This window comes from Ranitomeya imitator, chromosome 4, assembly GCF_032444005.1.
Source record: "Ranitomeya imitator isolate aRanImi1 chromosome 4, aRanImi1.pri, whole genome shotgun sequence".
Taxonomy (NCBI): Eukaryota; Metazoa; Chordata; class Amphibia; order Anura; family Dendrobatidae; genus Ranitomeya; species Ranitomeya imitator.
The window spans coordinates 452,190,739-452,211,249 of NC_091285.1; positions in this window are offsets into that span (position 1 = coordinate 452,190,739).

Consider the following 20,511-nt stretch of genomic DNA (forward strand, 5'->3'; position numbering starts at 1 on the left):
GCTAGAATTTTTTCTTTTTTGTAATATTACTTTCTGTGGACTTCTGAGAGGTAATTGATAGGACCTGAGGTTGTTATAACGAGAATGTTGTGGTGGTCGGTGTTAGTTATTGCTGCAGATACAGGTTTGTTGCATCCATTAGTAGTATGTTTTTAACTATATGGCTATTTCGCTATCACAGGGTCTTTTATATCTGAAGTATGGGAACAAATATTTGTTCAATTTATGGTCTTCCAAAAAATGGCTCATGCTTGTTGGTGAGAAATTGGCTGGCACCACTCAGAGGCACATTGGGTTTGGATCAGAAAACTGCTGCTGTCCACTGTTTCCACTCTGTTTTCTCGGCTTTTACTGGCGCTCTTCACTACAACATGCTGGTCTCCCATGCGGTCTATCCTGAACATACTTTGTGGGCTGCCTCATGCTAATTTTACTGTGAACAGATTCTCACTCTGTACTTTTTTTTTCTTTCTTTTTTTTGGTTATACCATAGATTACATAACCTTCAAATGTGTGTACAATGAATAGTTTCCTACAGCACAAACCATGCAGTTGTGCAGAATTTTGTAATTAAATTGAAAATATAAAAAAGGCTTGTGAGCATTAAAATTAAAATAATAGTACAAATTGCAGCTCTATCACTGGCCTGCAAAATTACCATTTTGGGATTTAAACGAAGAATGAAAAATATAATATATTTTTCTTATCTTGCAGATGGATAAAATATTCTCTACCAAATACCAGGATGATTACCTTGACACTGAAATAAAAGCATTTGTGTGAGTTAATAAATTTATGTATCATTTGCATTATTTATATTTTGTTTCCACCTCCCAGCAGCAACAGGCCAGGTCACTTATCTTCCCACCAGTCAGCCTACTTGCCTCTTTGGTTGGAGAAGAGGGATGAAGCAGCTAAGATCAGTAGTAGGTACAACATTTACCAAGTGAGCTTGGCCAGCTGGGAGAGAAGTTGGTGGTCATTTGATACAATTGCAGTAGTATCCAGTCCTAATGCCTTTTAACACTAGAAGTCCCAGAGAGGGGTCGTTTAACATTTCTACCTTTTTGGAGCTCGAAATTTCTGGGACTTCTAGTGTTAAAGACATTGGGGGTGTTGGTCACCTTGAAGATGTCCCTTTGAAAAGTGTGTTTATTCTACTTCACTCTGTTCCTTAGGCTACTTTCACACTTCGTTTTCTGGGGTCCGTCGTGGTGCAGCAAAATTATGTATCGACGGACGTCATGAAAATAGGTAAAAACGTGTGCGAGGGATCCAGTGTAATGACGTCTCTCTCTACGAAAGATCCACTTTTTCCTGGTCTTGAAAATCCTTCTGGGCATGCTCAGAAGGGAAAAAACTGGATCCGTTGCTGGATTGCAGTGTGTGACGGTCAGCGACGGATCCTGCGTCCATAGGCTTCCATTGTAGCCGACGACGGGCAGCGCAGGATGCATTGCTGACCGATTTTCCGACGTGCACAAAAACTGTTAGGCTGGAGTCACACTCGGTGAAAGATAATACGGTCCGTATATTACGGCCGTAATACGCTGAAAAGTCCCGAAAATAGTGGTCCGTAGCTCCTCCGTAGGCAGGGTGTGTCAGCGTATTTTGCGCATGGCATCCTCCGTATGTAATCCGTATGGCATCCGTACTGCGTGTTTTTCTCGCAGGCTTGCAAAACCGACATATGGCTATACAAGGGATCATGTGTAAAAAAAACAAAAACATATATACTGTGTGTGTGTATGTATGTGTGTGTATATGTATATGTATATATATATATATATATATATATATATATATATATATATATATATATATATATATATATATATATATATTCTGAGAGACACATATATGTATATACATTATTACTTCATACAGCGCTAGATAGCTTTAAAGCCGGTAATTCAATTGCCGGCTTTTGCTATCTCCTTCCTAAACCCGACATGATATGAGATATGGTTTACATACAGTAAACCATCTCATATCACCACTTTTTTTTTGCATATTCCACACTACTAATGTTAGTAGTGTGTATATGCAACATTTGGCCATTCTAGCTATTAAATTAAAGGGTTAAATGGTGGAAAAAATCTCCGCCAGAGTAGTAAAGCCAGTGACTGAGGGCAGATATTAATAGCCTGGAAAGGGTCCATGGTTATTGGCCCCCCCCCCTGGCTAAAAACCTCTGCCCCCAGCCACCCCAGAAAAGACACATCTGGAAGATGCGCCTATTCTGGCACTTGGCCACTCTCTTCTCATTCCCGTGTAGCGGTGGGATATGGGGTAATGAAGGGTTAATGCCACCTTGCTATTGTAAGGTGACATTAAGCCAAATTAATAATGGAGAGGCGTCAATTATGACACCTATCCATTATTAATCCAATACTAGTAAAGGGTTAAAAAAACCCACACACATTATTAAAAATTATTTTAATGAAAAAATCACAAAGGTTGTTGTAGTAATTTATTCTATGCTCAATCCACTCACTGAAGACCCTCGATCTGTAACAAAGTCAAAATAATAAACCAACAATATACATACCTTCCGAAGAGCTGTAAAGTCCCACGATGTAAATCCATCTGAAGGGGTTAAAATATTTTGCAGCCAGGAGTTCTGCTAATGCAGCGCTGCTCCTTGCTGCAAAACCCTGGAGAATGAAGGTAAAGTAGGTCAATGACCTATATTTACCTTTATTTACGGTGAGGCGCCCTCTGCTGGTTGTCCCTAGATCGTGGGAACTTTCCTAGAAAGCTCCCAGGCTCGAGTTCATAAGAGGGCGCCCTCTGCTGGTTGTCCTCATATGAACTCGAGCCTGGGAGCTTTCTAGGAAAGTTCCCATGATCTAGGGACAACCAGCAGAGGGCGCCTCACCACAAATGAAGGTAAATATAGGTCATTGACCTACTTTACCTTCATTCTCCAGGGTTTTGCAGCAAGGAGCTGCGCTGCATTAGCAGAACTCCTGGCTGCAAAATATTTTAACCCCTTCAGATGGATTTACATCGTGGGACTTTACAGATCTTCGGAAGGTATGTATATTGGTTTATTATTTTGACTTTGTTACAGATCGAGGGTCTTCAGTGAGTGGATTGAGCGTAGAATAAATTATTACAACAACCTTTGATTTTTTCATTAAGATTTTTAATGTGTTTTTTTTTAACCCTTTACTAGTATTGGATTAATAATGGATAGGTGTCATGATTGACGCCTTTCCATTATTAATTTGGCTTAATGTCACCTTACAATAGCAAGGTGGCATTAACCCTTCATTACCCCATATCCCGCCGCTACACGGGAATGGGAAGAGAGTGGCCAAGTGCCAGAATAGGCGCATCTTCCAGATGTGCCTTTTCTGGGGTGGCTGGGGGCAGATGTTTTTAGCCGGGGGGGGGCAATAACCATGGACCCGCTCCAGGCTATTAATATCTGCCCTCAGTCACTGGCTTTACTACTCTGGCGGAGAAAATTGTGCGGGAGCCCACGCCAATTTTTTCCACCATTTAACCCTTTAATTTAATAGCTAGAACGGCCAAATTTTGCACATACACACTACTAACATTAGTAGTGTGGAATATGCAAAAAAAAAATGGTGATATGAGATGGTTTACTGTTTGTAAACCATGTCTCATATCATGTCCTGTTTGTAAACCATGTCTCATATCATGTCGGGTTTAGGAAGGAGATAGCAAAAGCCGGTAATTGAATTACCGGCTTTCTGCTAGATCGCGCTGGATGAAATAATAATATATACATATGTGTCTCACTGATAGAATAGGTATATATATATATATATATATATATACCTATTCTATGTGTGTACACATTTATTCTACCTATTCTATTGTAAGCTGTCAGTGTGACTTTACTGTACACCGCGCTGAATTGCCGGCTTTTCTCTCTAACAGCGCTGCGTATTTCTCGCAAGTCACACTGCTGGTCCGTGTGTAATCCGTATTTTTGGGGCTTCCATAGACTTTCATTGGCATTTTATTTGCGCAATATGGTGACAAATGCAGCATGCTGCGATTTTCTACGGCAGTAGAAAGACGTATAATACTGATCAGTAAAATACAGCAGATAGGAGCAGGGGCATAGAGAATAATTGGGACGTTTGTTTTGCGAGTTTTATGGACGTATTTTCTGCGCTCATACGTCCGTAAAACTCGCTAGTGTGACGCCGGCCTTACAATGAACGTTTTCTACGCACGATGGACCGCTATTTTACGACGGATCCAGTGCATGAAGGATTAAATGGATGGCCATCCATCACAATCCATCGCTAATGCAAGTTTATGGGAAAATGCAGGATCCTGCAAATTTTTTTGCAGAATCCTGCATTTTCAAAAATCAACGGATTGCGACGGATCTGAAAAGACGGAAGTGTGAAAGAGGCCTTATCTAATCTCACAACCTCTACATTCCCCCTATCTGACCACCATCTACTCACCTTCTCACCTTCTCATCCTTGTCCTCCTCACCCGCCCTCCATGTCCAGCCATGACCATATCCTCGCAGAAACCTCGCACACCTAGACATTCAGACTCTCACTCTCTTCTACCTCTGTCCTCCATATCTTCACTCCACGACAGACAGCGCCACTGCTTCCTATAACACCACCCTCACATTGGCTATAGACTTAGTGGCCCCTCTCATGCATGGCAAAGTGACAAATCAATAGGCAACCCTGGCATAACAATCTCCCCAAAAAACTTCAACAAGCATCCAGGGTCATGGAGTGGCGTTGAAGAAAACACGCCAGATGACTTCACTGCTTTCAAACAAGGTACACTTGCCTTCAATTTAGCCCTCTCCTCTGCTAAACAGACCTATTTCACAAACCTTGTATCTTCATTATGCTACAACCCAAAACTGTTCAGCACATTTACCTCCCTCCTCCACCCACCACTGCCACCTCCAACTCTCCTCATCTCTTCCGAGGACTTTGCCACCTACTTCAAAAACAAGATCGACCAAACAAGGCAAACCTTTACTGTTGTACCACCCCAACCACTCCATATACCAGACCTCTGCCCTTCCCTAATAACCTCCCTCTCCAACATCACTGAAGGAGAGCTTACTCACTTTCCAAATCACACCTCACCACCTGTGCACTTGACCCCATCCCTTCCCACCTGCTCCCCACCCTCACTAACATGCTCATTCCAGCCCTAACCCATCTTTTCAACCTATCGCTATCTTGTAGTACCTTCCCCTCCGCCTTCAAACATGCCACCATCACACCTATCCTCAAAAAACTAACCTTGACCGAACTGCTATGCCCAGCTATCGCCCCATATCACTGCTCCCATTTGCTTCAAAACTCCTTGAGCAGCATGTCCATGCTCCACTTTCCTCCCACCTCTCATCTAACTTTCTCCTTGACAACCTCCAGGGCCGGACTGGCCATCGGGGCCCCCCCCGCTGTCGGCACACTCCTCCCCCCCCGCTGTCGGCACACTCCTCCCCCCCCCTGCTGTCGGCACACTCCTCCCCCCCCCTGCTGTCGGCACACTCCTCCCCCCCTGCTGTCGGCACACTCCCCCCCCCCCCCCCCTGCTGTCGGCACACTCCTCCCCCCCTGCTGTCGGCACACTCCTCCCCCCCCTGCTGTCGGCACACTCCTCCCCCCCCCTGCTGTCGGCACACTCCTCCCCCCCCTGCTGTCGGCACACTCCTCCCCCCCCCTGCTGTCGGCACACTCCTCCCCCCCCCTGCTGTCGGCACACTCCTCCCCCCCCTGCTGTCGGCACACTCCTCCCCCCCCCTGCTGTCGGCACACTCCTCCCCCCCTGCTGTCGGCACACTCCTCCCCCCCCTGCTGTCGGCACACTCCTCCCCCCCCCTGCTGTCGGCACACTCCTCCCCCCCCCTGCTGTCGGCACACTCCTCCCCCCCTGCTGTCGGCACACTCCTCCCCCCCTGCTGTCGGCACACTCCTCCCCCCCTGCTGTCGGCACACTCCTCCCCCCTGCTGTCAACACACTCCCCCACCCCCCCCACCCCCTCCGCTGTCGGCACACTCCCCCCCACCCCCTCTGCTGTCGGCACACTCCCCCCCACCCCCTCCGCTGTCGGCACACTCCTCCCCCCCCCCTGCTGTCGGCACACTCCTCCCCCCCTGCTGTCGGCACACTCCTCCCCCCCTGCTGTCGGCACACTCCTCCCCCCCTGCTGTCGGCACACTCCTCCCCCCTGCTGTCAACACACTCCCCCACCCCCCCCACCCCCTCCGCTGTCGGCACACTCCCCCCCCAACCCCCTCCGCTGTCGGCACACTCCCCCCCACCCCCTCCGCTGTCGGCACACTCCCCCCCACCCCCTCCGCTGTCGGCACACTCCTCCCCCCCCTGCTGTCGGCACACTCCTCCCCCCCCTGCTGTCGGCACACTCCTCCCCCCCCTGCTGTCGGCACACTCCTCCCCCCCTGCTGTCGGCACACTCCTCCCCCCCTGCTGTCGGCACACTCCTCCCCCCCTGCTGTCGGCACACTCCTCCTCCCCTGCTGTCGGCACACTCCTCCCCCCCCTGCTGTCGGCACACTCCTCCCCCCCCTGCTGTCAACACACTCCCCCACCCCCTCCGCTGTCGGCACACTCCTCCCCCCCGCTGTCGGCACACTCCCCCCCCCCCCCCCCCCCAGCTGTCGGCACACTTCCCCCCCCCCCGCTGTCGGCACACTCCTCCCCCCCGCTGTCGGCACACTCCTCCCCCCCGCTGTCGGCACACTCCTCCCCCCCGCTGTCGGCACACTCCTCCCCCCCGCTGTCGGCACACTCCTCCCCCCCCGCTGTCGGCACACTCCTCCCCCCCCGCTGTCGGCACACTCCTCCCCCCCGCTGTCGGCACACTCCTCCCCCCCGCTGTCGGCACACTCCTCCCCCCCGCTGTCGGCACACTCCTCCCCCCCGCTGTCGGCACACTCCTCCCCCCCGCTGTCGGCACACTCCTCCCCCCCCCTGCTGTCGGCACACTCCTCCCCCCCCTGCTGTCGGCACACTCCTCCCCCCTGCTGTCGGCACACTCCTCCCCCCCTGCTGTCGGCACACTCCTCCCCCCCCTGCTGTCGGCACACTCCTCCCCCCCCCTGCTGTCGGCACACTCCTCCCCCCCCTGCTGTCGGCACACTCCTCCCCCCCTGCTGTCGGCACACTCCTCCCCCCCCTGCTGTCGGCACACTCCTCCCCCCCCTGCTGTCGGCACACTCCTCCCCCCCCTGCTGTCGGCACACTCCTCCCCCCCCTGCTGTCGGCACACTCCTCCCCCCCCTGCTGTCGGCACACTCCTCCCCCCCCCTGCTGTCGGCACACTCCTCCCCCCTGCTGTCGGCACACTCCTCCCCCCCCCTGCTGTCGGCACACTCCTCCCCCCCCTGCTGTCGGCACACTCCTCCCCCCCCTGCTGTCGGCACACTCCTCCCCCCCCTGCTGTCGGCACACTCCTCCCCCCCCTGCTGTCGGCACACTCCTCCCCCCCTGCTGTCGGCACACTCCTCCCCCCCCTGCTGTCGGCACACTCCTCCCCCCCCCTGCTGTCGGCACACTCCTCCCCCCCCCTGCTGTCGGCACACTCCTCCCCCCCCTGCTGTCGGCACACTCCTCCCCCCCCTGCTGTCGGCACACTCCTCCCCCCCCTGCTGTCGGCACACTCCTCCCCCCCGCTGTCGGCACACTCCTCCCCCCCGCTGTCGGCACACTCGACGCCGGGACAGTTGAATGCAATGATGGAGGAGAGAGCGTCTGCTGTAGCTCCCTCTCCCATCATTCCCTGCTCTGCCTCTGACACTGCGGGTGAGCGATGACGTCATATCATCACGCACCTGCTGTGTGTCGGGCGGGCAGACTGCAGCTGCTGAGACCGGAGCCTGGAGCAGCGCGGGACAAGAGGAAAGGTGAGTAGTGTTTTTTTTCTTATATATACATCAATGAGTGATAACTGGATTGTGGTGCTATGGGGGGGGGCTGCATTACATTCTATGGGGGCTGTTGTGCTGCATTACATTCTATGAGGGCTGTGCTGTATTACATTCTATGGGGGCTGTTGTGCTGCATTACATTCTATGGGGGCTGGCTGCATTACATTCTATGGGGACTGAGCTGTAATGCTGGATACAGCTGTAATTATGTTATATAGTCATGTTACACTCCCCTCACTTCTTGTAACCTACAAGTGTACAAAGATATTATACAGTCACCATGTGACAAGTGGGCCTGTGTAACTTCAAATGACTTACTCACAGCCAAAAGCTAACAGACAGTTCTCCATCCTCCTTCTTGACCTGTCCTCTGCCTTTGACAGTCGACTACTGCTACAGATTCTTTCTTCCCTTGGCATCAAAGACCTCGCCCTGTCCTGGATTGCCTCATACCTTTCCGACTGCACATTTAGCGTTTCCCATTCTCACACTACCTCCTCATCCTGCCCTCTCTCTGTTGGGAGTCCCTCAAGGCTCTGTCCTATGGCCCCTACTTTTTTCCATCTATACCATTGACCTAGGGCAACTCATAAAGTCCCATGGCTTCCAGTACCACTTGTATGCAGACGACACTCAGATCTACCTCTCTGGCCTAGATGTCACCTCTCAGCTGTCCAGAATGCCGGAGTCTGTCAGCCATATCCTCCTTCACCTCTCGCTTCCTAAAACTCAATGTAGTCCAAACCGAACTTATCTTTACCCCATCTCGCGTATCCCCACTACCTAATCTATCTATTATGGTAAGCGGCATCATGTTCTCTCCCGCACCTGAAATCTGCGGCCTCGGGGTAACACTCGCCTCTGCCCTGTCCTTCAAACCGCACGTCCAAACTCTTGCCACCTCCTGTCTCCTCCATCTCAAAATATTGCTAGAATCCATCCCTTCCTCAGCCCACAATCTACCAAAACTTTTGTGCATACCCTCATCTTCTCCCGCCTCGATTACTGCAACACCTTCCTCTGTGGCTTCCCCGCTAACTCTCTTGCACCGTTCCAGTCTGTCCTCAACTCTGCTGCTAATCCACCTCTCTCCTCGCTACTCACCTGCTTCTCCCCTCTGCAAATCCCTTCACTGGCTCCCAAATCCTCAGCGAATCCAGTTCAAACTACTAACACTGATCTACAAAGCCATCCACAACCTGTCCCCTCCCAATATCTCTGAACTAATCTCCCAATATCTTCCCTCACATAATCTCCGATCCTCCCAAGACCTCCTACTCTCATCCACACTTATTTGTTGCTCACACAACTGCCTCCAAGATTTCTCCTGAATATCCCCCATCCTCTGGAATTCCACACCTCAACACGTCTGATTATCCACCACCCTCGGATCCTTCAGACGGAACCTGAAAACCCATCTCTTCAGGAAAGCCTACAGCCTAAAATAACCATTCTGCTACCACCACCCGAGCTGCTGCTTCACCACCACCCGAGCTGTCGCCTCACCCCCATCTTCTGTCTCTTCCCCTTTATCCCATAGGATGTAAGTCTTCAAGGACAGGGTCCTCTCCCCTCTGTACTGTAAGAGGGTGATGCTGTTATGAACAATAAGATACACGCTATCACTTTAAGAGGCTGCATCCCCTTGTCTGGTGTGATGGGTATGTTCTGCTTTTCCCCCCTACTCTTATGGGTGTTATGAGCTGGTCGGTGCTGTGTGCAGGGGGTGGAGCTGAAGCAGCGTGGAGAGAGGAAGTTTCTAGAGAGGACGAAGAGAACTTTGTGCTGTTCTGGCCACAAGAAGGAACTTTGGCTGCAAGAAAGATTACACAGCTTGAGACGAACTGCGTTTGCTAAATAGACTTTCCCGGTTACAGCAAAGGGTGACTGTTCTGTGCTAGTTTGTAAAGCCACGAAGATACTGAGAAGGGGACTTAGTTTCCAGGAGCAAGGAGAAGACCACGCTTGAAGATTTATAACATCAGCCCAGACCTTGAAGCGGACATTGCTTTAACTGCCCTAGAGGGGGAAGCCCACAGAAATGTCTGCCTACAACCCGAACTCACCCGCAGTACCCTGAAGGAGCTAGTGAAGTTCCTGGAAGAGATCTACGGCGAGACTGCTAGCGCGGGACATCTTTGCGCCAAATTTTTCTCTAGGCTGCAGCGGGAAGAAGGAATTTCTCAGTATGCAACAGCACTGCAAAAAGTGTTTGAAGAGGTGCAGAGAAAGGAGGCAGATGGATTTGGCGGCATGGGCTCTAAAGACCGGATACTCCGGGAGCAATTCATTCTGGGACTACACAGCACATGCTTGAGGCGAGCACTCTCAGAACGGGTCCGGGCAGATCCAGCCCTTACATTTCATCAAGTTCTGGTGGAAACAGTGGCCCGAAGTAAAGAAGAAAGCTATGCGTCTGGGGTGATGCGTGTCCAGGGTACCAATTCCAGAGGAGACCCAAACCATCAAGAGGTGCTGGTCCAGGTAGTGCAAGACTTGCAGCGGTCCCTTGTTAACGTGCAAGAGAAACTGACCAAGATGGAGCGAAGAGTGGGGGAACTACAAGAGACTGACCCACCATACTCATGCAACCATTCTTCAGCCCGATCGACAAGGGATCAGTGGGAACAAGCCCCCTCCCGTCAGGCATCGGCGGCACCAGGACAGGCTCGAAGTACCCCTCGGCGAGTAGGAGGCATTCAATGCTGGGAGTGTGGAGGACGGGGGCACCTTGCCAGAGACTGTCGGAACTATACTCAAGGCCAGTGGAAGCCGCCGTTAAACTACCAACCCCCGCAGTAGTGCGGCACTCTGCGGGGGAGGTGAGAAGAGAGGCCGCTCCATATCATAATGAACACTTGATCGCTGGGAGCCCCATCCTACGTGCTGAATTTGAAGGAGTTCTGGTGGATTGCCTGGTAGATACCGGGTCACAAGTGACAACGATGCCAGAAGCGTACTTCAAGCAGCATTTCCAGGACCTGGCCAAGCCAGAAAAAGACATTAATTTGCTTGTTTACTGCCAACCAACCACTGATTCCGGTCACAGGGGTCGTGTGGATGAATATTCGAATCTGTGGGCAAGAAGTTGGAAGAAATGGCATCCTGCTAGTCCCTGAGCCTGTCAAGGAAGATGTGCCTGTAGTACTGGGAATGAATATCCTACGTGAACTCAGATTATGTTTACCAAACGGGGACCTGGATATTGGAAGAAGGCTACTCCACATAAGCCTACTCAAGAAGCCCTTCAACGACTGATCCACATCTGTGGGACGCAGAAGAGTGTGCCATCTTATCAGACGGTAGGGGTCATCCGGGCTCCTGGTAAAGAACCTGTAATCCTACCTCCCGAGCGAGAAACTATAGTATACCTTCCAGTGGGGACTCACCGCAACCTTGATGGGTTGGAAGTGGTTGTTCATCCTGTGGTAGGCGGAGGAGTGGATCAAGAAGTCATGATAGCTCGTACGATAGTTGTGGTCCAGCGAGGACATGTCCCCATAAGAGCTTTGAATGTGAGCCCAAGGGAGGTCACCTTGCCACGAGGGACAGATCTGGCCCTGGTGTACCAACATAAGGGTGAAGTGGCGAGTCAGAAGGAGATGTCTTTATCACCGAAAGAAGGCATGGGGTGGACCCTAGCAGTTGCTGCGGGAGACGAAGAGACACCATCCCCGGAGTGGAGTGGACGGGTCATCCTTGATCAAATGGAAGTGGATGTGAAGGCTATGGGCCCTGAGCGTGTGCAAGCAATAGAAACTATGCTGTGGGAAAATCAGGCCGCATTCGCCTGTCACGTCGAAGATTTTGGCTGCACTGAAGCCATCACACATGAGATCCCGACTGGGGAAGCTCGTCCAATTCGAGAACGATACCGGCAGATCCCGCCCAAGATGTACCAAGAGGTGAAAACATTACTGAGGCAGATGCTGGATTCAGGAGTGGTGCAGAGTAGTCAGAGCCCTTGGGCAGCTCCGGTGGTGCTCGTCAAGAAAAAGGATGGGACCATCCGGTTCTGTGTAGATTACAGGAAACTCAATGCCTGCACTGTTCGAGACTCATATCCGTTGTCCCGCATCGAGGAATCCTTGACAGCATTGAGGAAAGCCAAGTACTTCTCCACCATGGACCTAGCAAGCGGATACTGGCAAGTAGCCGTGGCAGAGAAAGACAGAGAAAACCGCCTTCATCCTCCCTATGGGGCTGTTCGAGTTTAACCGGATGCCCTTCGGGCTCTCCAATGCTCCAGGCACCTTTCAACGGATGATGGAAAAGTGTTTGGGAGATTTAAATTTCGAGGCTACCCTGATCTATCTGGATGACATCATTGTGTTTTCATCCTCATTCGAAGACCACCTTGCCCAGCTTGGACAGGTACTCGGAAGACTGCGGGCTCATAACCTGAAGTTAAAGCCAAAAAAATGTCCTCTTCAAGAGGGAGATCGAGTACCTAGGCCACATAGTGTCACAAGATGGAGTTCTACCCTCGCCAGAAAAAGTGGCTGCTATCCAGAAGTGGCCAGTCCCTCAAACAGTGAGAGAACTCCAGGCCTTCCTGGGACTCGTGGGGTACTACCGCCGGTTTGTTAAAGACTTCGCGAAGGTGGCAGATCCTCTCAATGAGTTGCTGAGGGGGACCGCTGGAGTGCCGAAGACCCAGTGCATCCCCTGGGCACAGGGACAACACTAGGCCTTCCAGGCTATAAAGAATGCCCTTACTTCGGCCCCGATTTTGGCCTACGCAGACTTCGATCAACCATTCCTGTTGTACACCGATGGTAGCCTCCATGGACTCTGTGCAGTACTTTCTCAGATACAGGATGGACATGAGAGTTATTGGGTATGCTAGCAGGTCCCTGCGAGACAGCGAAAGAAACCCTCACAATTACAGCTCCTTCCGGTTAGAGCTCCTGGCCCTGGTGTGGGCCATGACAGAAAAGTTTGCAGGCTTCCTGACAGGTACCAAAATTCAAGTTTGAACAGACAATAATCACCTGGCCCACCTTGAGAATGCTAAACTTGGGGCCTTAGAACAATGGTGGATGGCTCGCCTGGCCAAGTTCGACTTTACCATCTGTTATCGCTCTGCTACCGAAAACGCAAATGCGGATGGGCTGTCAAGAGTGCCTGTGGAGACTCCAGTGGGGGATCTTGATGAGCAACTTGAAGAGGAGGAAACCCCAGACTTCAATAAGTTCAAGCCCCCAATGGTTGTGGCCCAGTCAAGAAGGGAGGCCTGCGCATTACCCCGGTCCCTGGGGAGAACCAATGAGGAATGGGGACACGTTCAGGATGAAGACGAAGGGCTGAGACAGATAAAATGGTGGGTAACGCAAAAGCGGAAGCCTGGCAAACGAGAGAGATAATCTGGACTCTGAAATGAGGAGTGTGTTGCACCAGTGGGATAGACTGGAAGTGCGAGAGTCAGTACTATATCGTAAGAGGCAACAGCCAAAAGATATGGAAGTAAGGTGGCAAGTGGTCATCCCAGGAAGAATGGCTGAAGAAATGGCTAAAGAAGCCCACGAATTCGGAGCGCACTTCGGCCCTACAAAGACCTACCAATGGTTGCAGCGGCATGTGTATTGCCCCCGGTTGGAGCTTGTGGTGGAAGAGGTTTGCCGGCAGTGTCGAGTACTGAACAGAGGGCACCCATCCAGACCATACAAACTAAGGAACCGTTGGAAGTCTTGATGATCGACTATCTCCTCGTGGGACACTCGGCCCGGTGGCTGCAATACTGTTTGGTGATGACCGATCATTTCTCTAAGTTCGCAGTAGTCACTCCGACTAGAGACCAGACTGCGGAATCGGCGGCGCGAGCCATCTGTCAAGACTTCATCTGGGTGTATGGGTGTCCAAAGCGCATCCACTCCGACCAAGGCGCATGTTTCCAAGGCAAGGTGATGGAAGATAATTGTATCGCATGTATGGCATCGAGTGGTCCCGGACCACCCCTTACCATCCTCAAGGCAATGGAGCTTGCGAACGCTTCAACAGAACCTTGCTTCAGATGCTGAGAACATTGGAGGAGAATAAGAAGGTGTGTTGGCCAGACTATCTGCCAGAATTGGTCTGGACCTACAACAATCGGGTCCACTCCACCACGGGTTATACCCCCTATCTACTGTTTGGAAGAGCTGGACGAGAGATCATTGAGCTGAATTTGGAACAGCCAGAGGAGCTGATGAGGCGAACTATCACCTCATGGGTGAAAGGGCATCGGCAACGTTTGCATACGATACGGCGGTTGGCGGGTCAGCAACTGCAAGAAAAAGAACATACGGCCCGCAAACCGACTCAAGAGTTACCGCTCCAACCTGGAGACCGAGTTTTGCTCAGAGAGAAACGCCCTATGGGAAAACTAAGTGAGAAATGGGAAGTACAGCCGTACAAGGTTATCGAGTGAGTGTATGCGAACGGCCCTGTCTACAAGGTACAGATTGAAGATGGGGCATCTGCCCCTAGAGTACTTCACAGAAATATGCTGGGGCCTTGCCGGTCTGAGGTCTGTTCTATTCCATTGTCGCCTGAAGGCGCCACTCCACTTCCGGAATCTGTCATGCCTGATGACCAAATCGATGATGGGTGGTGGACCGTCCCTGACACAGTAGGGGATCCTCAGCCGCCCAGAGACGGTAATACCATGGATGTACCAGTACCGCCATGCGAGGATGAGACCAGACCAGAGCTCACAACGTCCCCTGCAACAAGTGTTCCTCTGGTAGATAGTCAAGCCTTGCCTGACAGCCAAGAGCTTCGGAGATCCCAGAGGTCTAATGCAGGGGTTCCACCAGTCCGATATGTAGAACAGTGTGCTCTGTCTGTTTTTACACCTTTGTTGCCTCCTCCATTACACTTTTACCCTGATGCTGTGATGGCTGAGGATGACCATCATTAAGAAGGGAGGCATGTAAGAGGGTGGTGCTGTTATGGACAATAAGAAACACGCTATCACTTTAAGAGGCTGCATCCCCTTGTCTGGTGTGATGGTATGTTCTGCTTTTCTCCCCTACTCTTATGGGTGTTATGAGCTGGTCGGTGCTGTGTGCAGGGGGTGGAGCTGAAGCAGTGTGGAGAGAGGAAGTTTCTAGAGAGGACGGAGAGAACTTTGTGCTGTTCTGGCCACAAGAAGGAACTTTGGCTGCAAGAAAGATTACACAGCTTGAGACGAACTGCGTTTGCTAAATAGACTTTCCCGGTTACAGCAAAGGGTGGCTGTTCTGTGCTAGTTTGTAAAGCCACGAAGATACTGAGAAGGGGACTTAGTTTCCAGGAGCAAGGAGAAGACCACGCTTTGCAGAGCTGACAGGAATCTGTGCGCACCACCGTTTTGGACTTCGGGGGCCCCCTGGGACTGGACCTGTGTCCCCAACATCACCGTGAGTTTGTTCCTGTATGGTGCACCAGTGAGGGCCTAGTGCAGGCTTCAGTAGTTAGAGCACGGTAGCCATGTGGCCTGCATAGTAAAGGCCAGGGAGGTTATATGCAGAGTAGCATTGATATTTGTTTTGTTGTGTAAAGTTGCTTGTTAGACAGACTCTGAGTTTGTAATTGTTGAAGCACGGTGCTATTTTACAGACATGTGCATTATCTTTTGTTATTGTAAACCCCTGCTTGCACCTTCATGGTCCCTTCCATTCCCTGTCTCGCAATAAATCTATCCTTTTGTTGTTTGCACCTCATCTTGTGTACAGTAGTCTTCCTGCACCTTGGTGGTCCCCCGGCCATCGCTTCAGTACCAGTCTGTCATTGTAAATTTGTTTACTGTAAACGATATCTATAACTCTATACCTAACCCCTTTCTTATGTACAGCAACATGAAATTAATGGTGCTATATAAATAAATAAAAATAAAAATACTTCTCCAAAGTAAAATGGTGTGCATGTCAAACAAGCAGTGTCAAACAAGAATCTGTTCATGAAAATATAATTACGACCAGGTGAATCTAGTGTTTATTTCTTTTTTAATGGAACAGCCTAAAGTGTAACTTGAACTTCTCTATCTATGGCTGGATACTGTGCAGAACTTTGTCTCCCTTCTATGCAGTCTGATTCAATGAAATGGTTTCTCGGCACTGTTCTTGTATCAAAGTGAATGGGTTTGCTCATCTCTATTTTCCACCAAACAGTAATGTTCAGGGTCCACACCGAACACCTAGAGTTCGGTCACGGACCCAAAACACTGACTTCTCCAAGAAGTCTGTTATTCGGGTTCAGCAGCCTGAACATTGGAAGTTTCCCATCTGCATGACAGCACAAGAAACACCCGCGGCTCAGATCGGCGGTAACATCATTACCCCTGGTCAGAGAGCTGCAGTTCCCATGCTGTCAGATGACTATTGAGCCAGCTGCTGTGACCAGCAGTAATAAGTTAAAGACAGTCATAGGTATCGGCTGATGAGAAAGTACTACTCCCATCAGCCTACGCCTGCTGTCACTGATAAGTGAGAGCAGGTGCCGCTGATTGGAGTATTCATTTGCCTGTGCTATAAATAAATTTAAATATAAAAAGAGATTGCTCCTATTTTTGATAACAAGTGCAGGCAAAATTGACAGCTGCATGGCTGGTTATCAAGACTAGAGGGATCCCACGCCTTTTTTTTTTTTTTAAATAAAAAAAAAAACCTGCTTAATGCGCCCTATTTTTGACGACCATACAAGCTAAATCAAACAGCTGGGGGCTGTTATTCTTAGGATGGTAAGGGGCCATGGATATTGGGGCCCTTCCAGTCTAACAATAGCAGCTGTCACCCCAGAAAAGGTACATCTATTACATGTGCCAATTCTGATGCTTTGTCTGACTCTTCCCACTTGCTCTGGTATGGTGGCAAGTGGGGTAATGGTTGTGGGGTTGATGCCAGATGTTTTATGGCTGCTATCAAGCCCATAGGTTAGTAATGGAGAATAGTCTATAAGATACCCCCATTACTAACCCCATAGCTAGACTGTAAAGACAGAATAAAATTAATTGAAAAAGTCAGACTCCTTTTATTTGAAATAAAAATTTAAAAAAAAAATAAAAGCAGTTACTCACCTTACGCCTCGTCCATTAACCCCTTCATGACCTTGGGATTTTTTGTTTTTCCGTGTTCGTTTTTAACTCCCCTCCTTCCCAGAGCCATAACTTTTTTATCAATTTTGGCATGTGAGAGCTTATTTGCGGGACGAGTTGTACTTTTGAACGACATCATTGGTTTTACCATGTCGTGTACTAGAAAACGGGAAAAAAATTCCAAGTGCGGTGAAATTGCAAAAAAAGTGCAATCCCACACTTGCTTTTTGTTTGGATTTTTTGCTAGGTTCAATAAATGCTAAAACTGACCTGATATGATTCTCCAGGTCAGCATGAGTTCATAGACACCTAACATGACTAGGTTATTTTTTACCTAAGTGGTGAAAAAAAATTCCAAACTTTGCTAAAAAAAAAAAAAAAAAAAAATTGCCCAATTTTCCGATACTCGTAGCGTCTCCAATTTTCATGATCTGGGGTCGGATGAGGGCTTATTTTTTGCTTACCGAGATGACTTTTTAATGATAGCATTTTTGTGCAGATACGTTCTTTTGATCGCCCGTTATTGCATTTTAATGCAATGTCGCGGCGACCAAAAAAAACGTAATTCTGGCGTTTTTAATTTTTTTTCTCACAACGCTGTTTAGCGATCCGGTTAATGTTTTTTTTTTAATTGATAGATCGGGCGATTCTGAGCGCGGCGATACCAAATATGTGTAGATTTGATATTTTTTTTTTTATTGATTTATTTTGATTGGGGCAAAAGGGGGTTGATTTAAACTTTTTATATATTTTTTTTATTTTTTTCACTTTTTTTTTTACTTTTTAACTTTTGCCATGCTTCAATAGCCTCCATGGGAGGCTAGAAGCAGGCACAGCACGTTCGGCTCTGCTACATAACAGCGATCTGCTGTTCGCTGCTATGTAGCAGAATTGCAGGTGTGCTGTGAGCGCCGATCACAGGGTGGCGCTCACAGCTACCGGCGATCCGTAACCATAGAGGCCTCAAGGACCTCTATGGTTACAATGGCGAAGCATCGCCGACCTCCGATCATGTGACGGGGGTCAGCGATGCCGTCATTTCCGGCCGCCTGGCCGGATGCGGTAGTTAAATGCCGCTGTCTGCGTTTGACAGCGGCATTTAACTAGTTAATAGGCGCGGGCAGATCGCGATTCTGCTAACGCCTATTACGGGCACATGTCAGCTGTTCAAAACAGTTGACATGTCCTGGCTTTGGTGCGGATTCACCGCGGAGCCCTGCATCAAAGCAGGGGATCTGACCTCGGACGTACTATCCCGTCCGAAGTCAGAAAGGGGTTAAAGCCCATGTAACCTGTAAAAAAACAGGATATAAACAACCATAATACTCATGTTATGCCTAATCCACAGATGCCCATGTCCCCTGGAAAAGAAAAATGATAAACCACGTCCCTTACATGCACGATGTGAAGATGATCCATATACTGTCCGACGACGATGGTATACAGGTCCTTCTCAAAAAATTAGCATATAGTGTTAAATTTCATTATTTACCATAATGTAATGATTACAATTAAACTTTCATATATTATAGATTCATTATCCACCAACTGAAATTTGTCACGTCTTTTATTGTTTTAATACTGATGATTTTGGCATACAACTCCTGATAACCCAAAAAACCTGTCTCAATAAATTAGCATATCAAGAAAAGGTTCTCTAAACGACCTATTACCCTAATCTTCTGAATCAACTAATTAACTCTAAACACATGCAAAAGATACCTGAGGCTTTTATAAACTCCCTGCCTGGTTCATTACTCAAAACCCCCATCATGGGTAAGACTAGCGACCTGACAGATGTCAAGAAGGCCATCATTGACACCCTCAAGCAAGAGGGTAAGACCCAGAAAGAAATTTCTCAACAAATAAGCTGTTCTCAGAGTGCTGTATCAAGGCACCTCAATGGTAAGTTTGTTGGAAGGAAACAATGTGGCAGAAAACGCTGTACAACGAGAAGAGGAGACCGGACCCTGAGGAAGATTGTGGAGAAGGACTGATTCCAGACCTTGGGGAACCTGAGGAAGCAGTGGACTGAGTCTGGTGTGGAAACATCCAGAGCCACCGTGCACAGGCGTGTGCAGGAAATGGGCTACAGGTGCCGAAATGGGCTACAGAGAAGCAGCACTGGACTGTTGCTAAGTGGTCCCAAGTACTTTTTTCCTGATGAAAGCAAATTTTGCATGTCATTCGGAAATCAAGGTGCCAGAGTCTGGAGGAAGACTGGGGAGAAGGAAATGCCAAAATGCCTGAAGTCCAGTGTCAAGTACCCACAGTCAGTGATGGTGTGGGGTGCCATGTCAGCTGCTGGTGTTGGTCCACTGTGTTTCATCAAGGGCAGGGTCAATGCAGCTAGCTATCAGGAGATTTTGGAGCACTTCATGCTTCCATCGGCTGAAATGCTTTATGGAGATGAAGATTTCATTTTTCAGCACGACCTGGCACCTGCTCACAGTGCCAAAACCACTGGTAAATGGTTTACTGACCATGGTATTACTGTGCTCAATTGGCCTGCCAACTCTCCTGACCTGAACCCCATAGAGAATCTGTGGGTTATTGTGAAGAGAAAGTTGAGAGACGCAAGACCCAACACTCTGGATGAGCTTAAGGCCGCTATTGAAGCATCCTGGGCCTCCATAACATCTCAGCAGTGTCACAGGCTGATTGCCTCCATGCCACGCCGCATTGAAGCAGTCATTTCTGCCAAAGGATTCCCGACCAAGTATTGAGTGCATAACTGAACATTATTATTTGATGTTTTTTTTGTTTGTTATTAAAAAACACTTTTATTTGATTGGATGGGTGAAATATGCTAATTTATTGAGACAGGTTTTTTGGGTTATCAGGAGTTGTATGCCAAAATCATCAGTATTAAAACAATAAAAGACCTGACAAATTTCAGTTGGTGCATAATGAATCTATAATATATGAAAGTTTAATTGTAATCATTACATTATGGTAAATAATGAAATTTAACATTATATGCTAATTTTTTGAGAAGGACCTGTAGATCAGTGATGTGACCACTACCCATGCCAGCCAGAAATGCAGTGACAGCAGAGTAATCTCTCCTCCTATTTCTAGCGCTCAGCTGCCATGAGTGTTCACAGGAGTTCAAGCCTGATGAACTCTGGTGACCTCACTTACGGCGCTGCTTGAGTACTTTCTGGCTTATAAATACTGATGTGAAATACTAACCAAATGCTGAATGTGTGAATGTGGCCTTACCTTGATGGTCAATTTCTACTATATTGAGAAATTGTTTGCATTGATATGCAAATGAAGGTGTAAATCTGAAGCCAATATTTCTCCTATCCTATTCAATGGACAGCGCTGCCGCCTCCTGCTTGACTGACAGTTTCTTTGCCTGAAGTGACAAAGTGGAGAGGCTATAGGTCAATCAGGAATAAGTAGTACTGGGGAACAGAGCTGAAGTGACAGAACTGTCAGATCTACAGCCTCACTTGTTTATACTACAGTTTATATTAAACTGCTTATTTCTCAGTATTAAAGAAATAAAGTTGCAGATCATTGAAA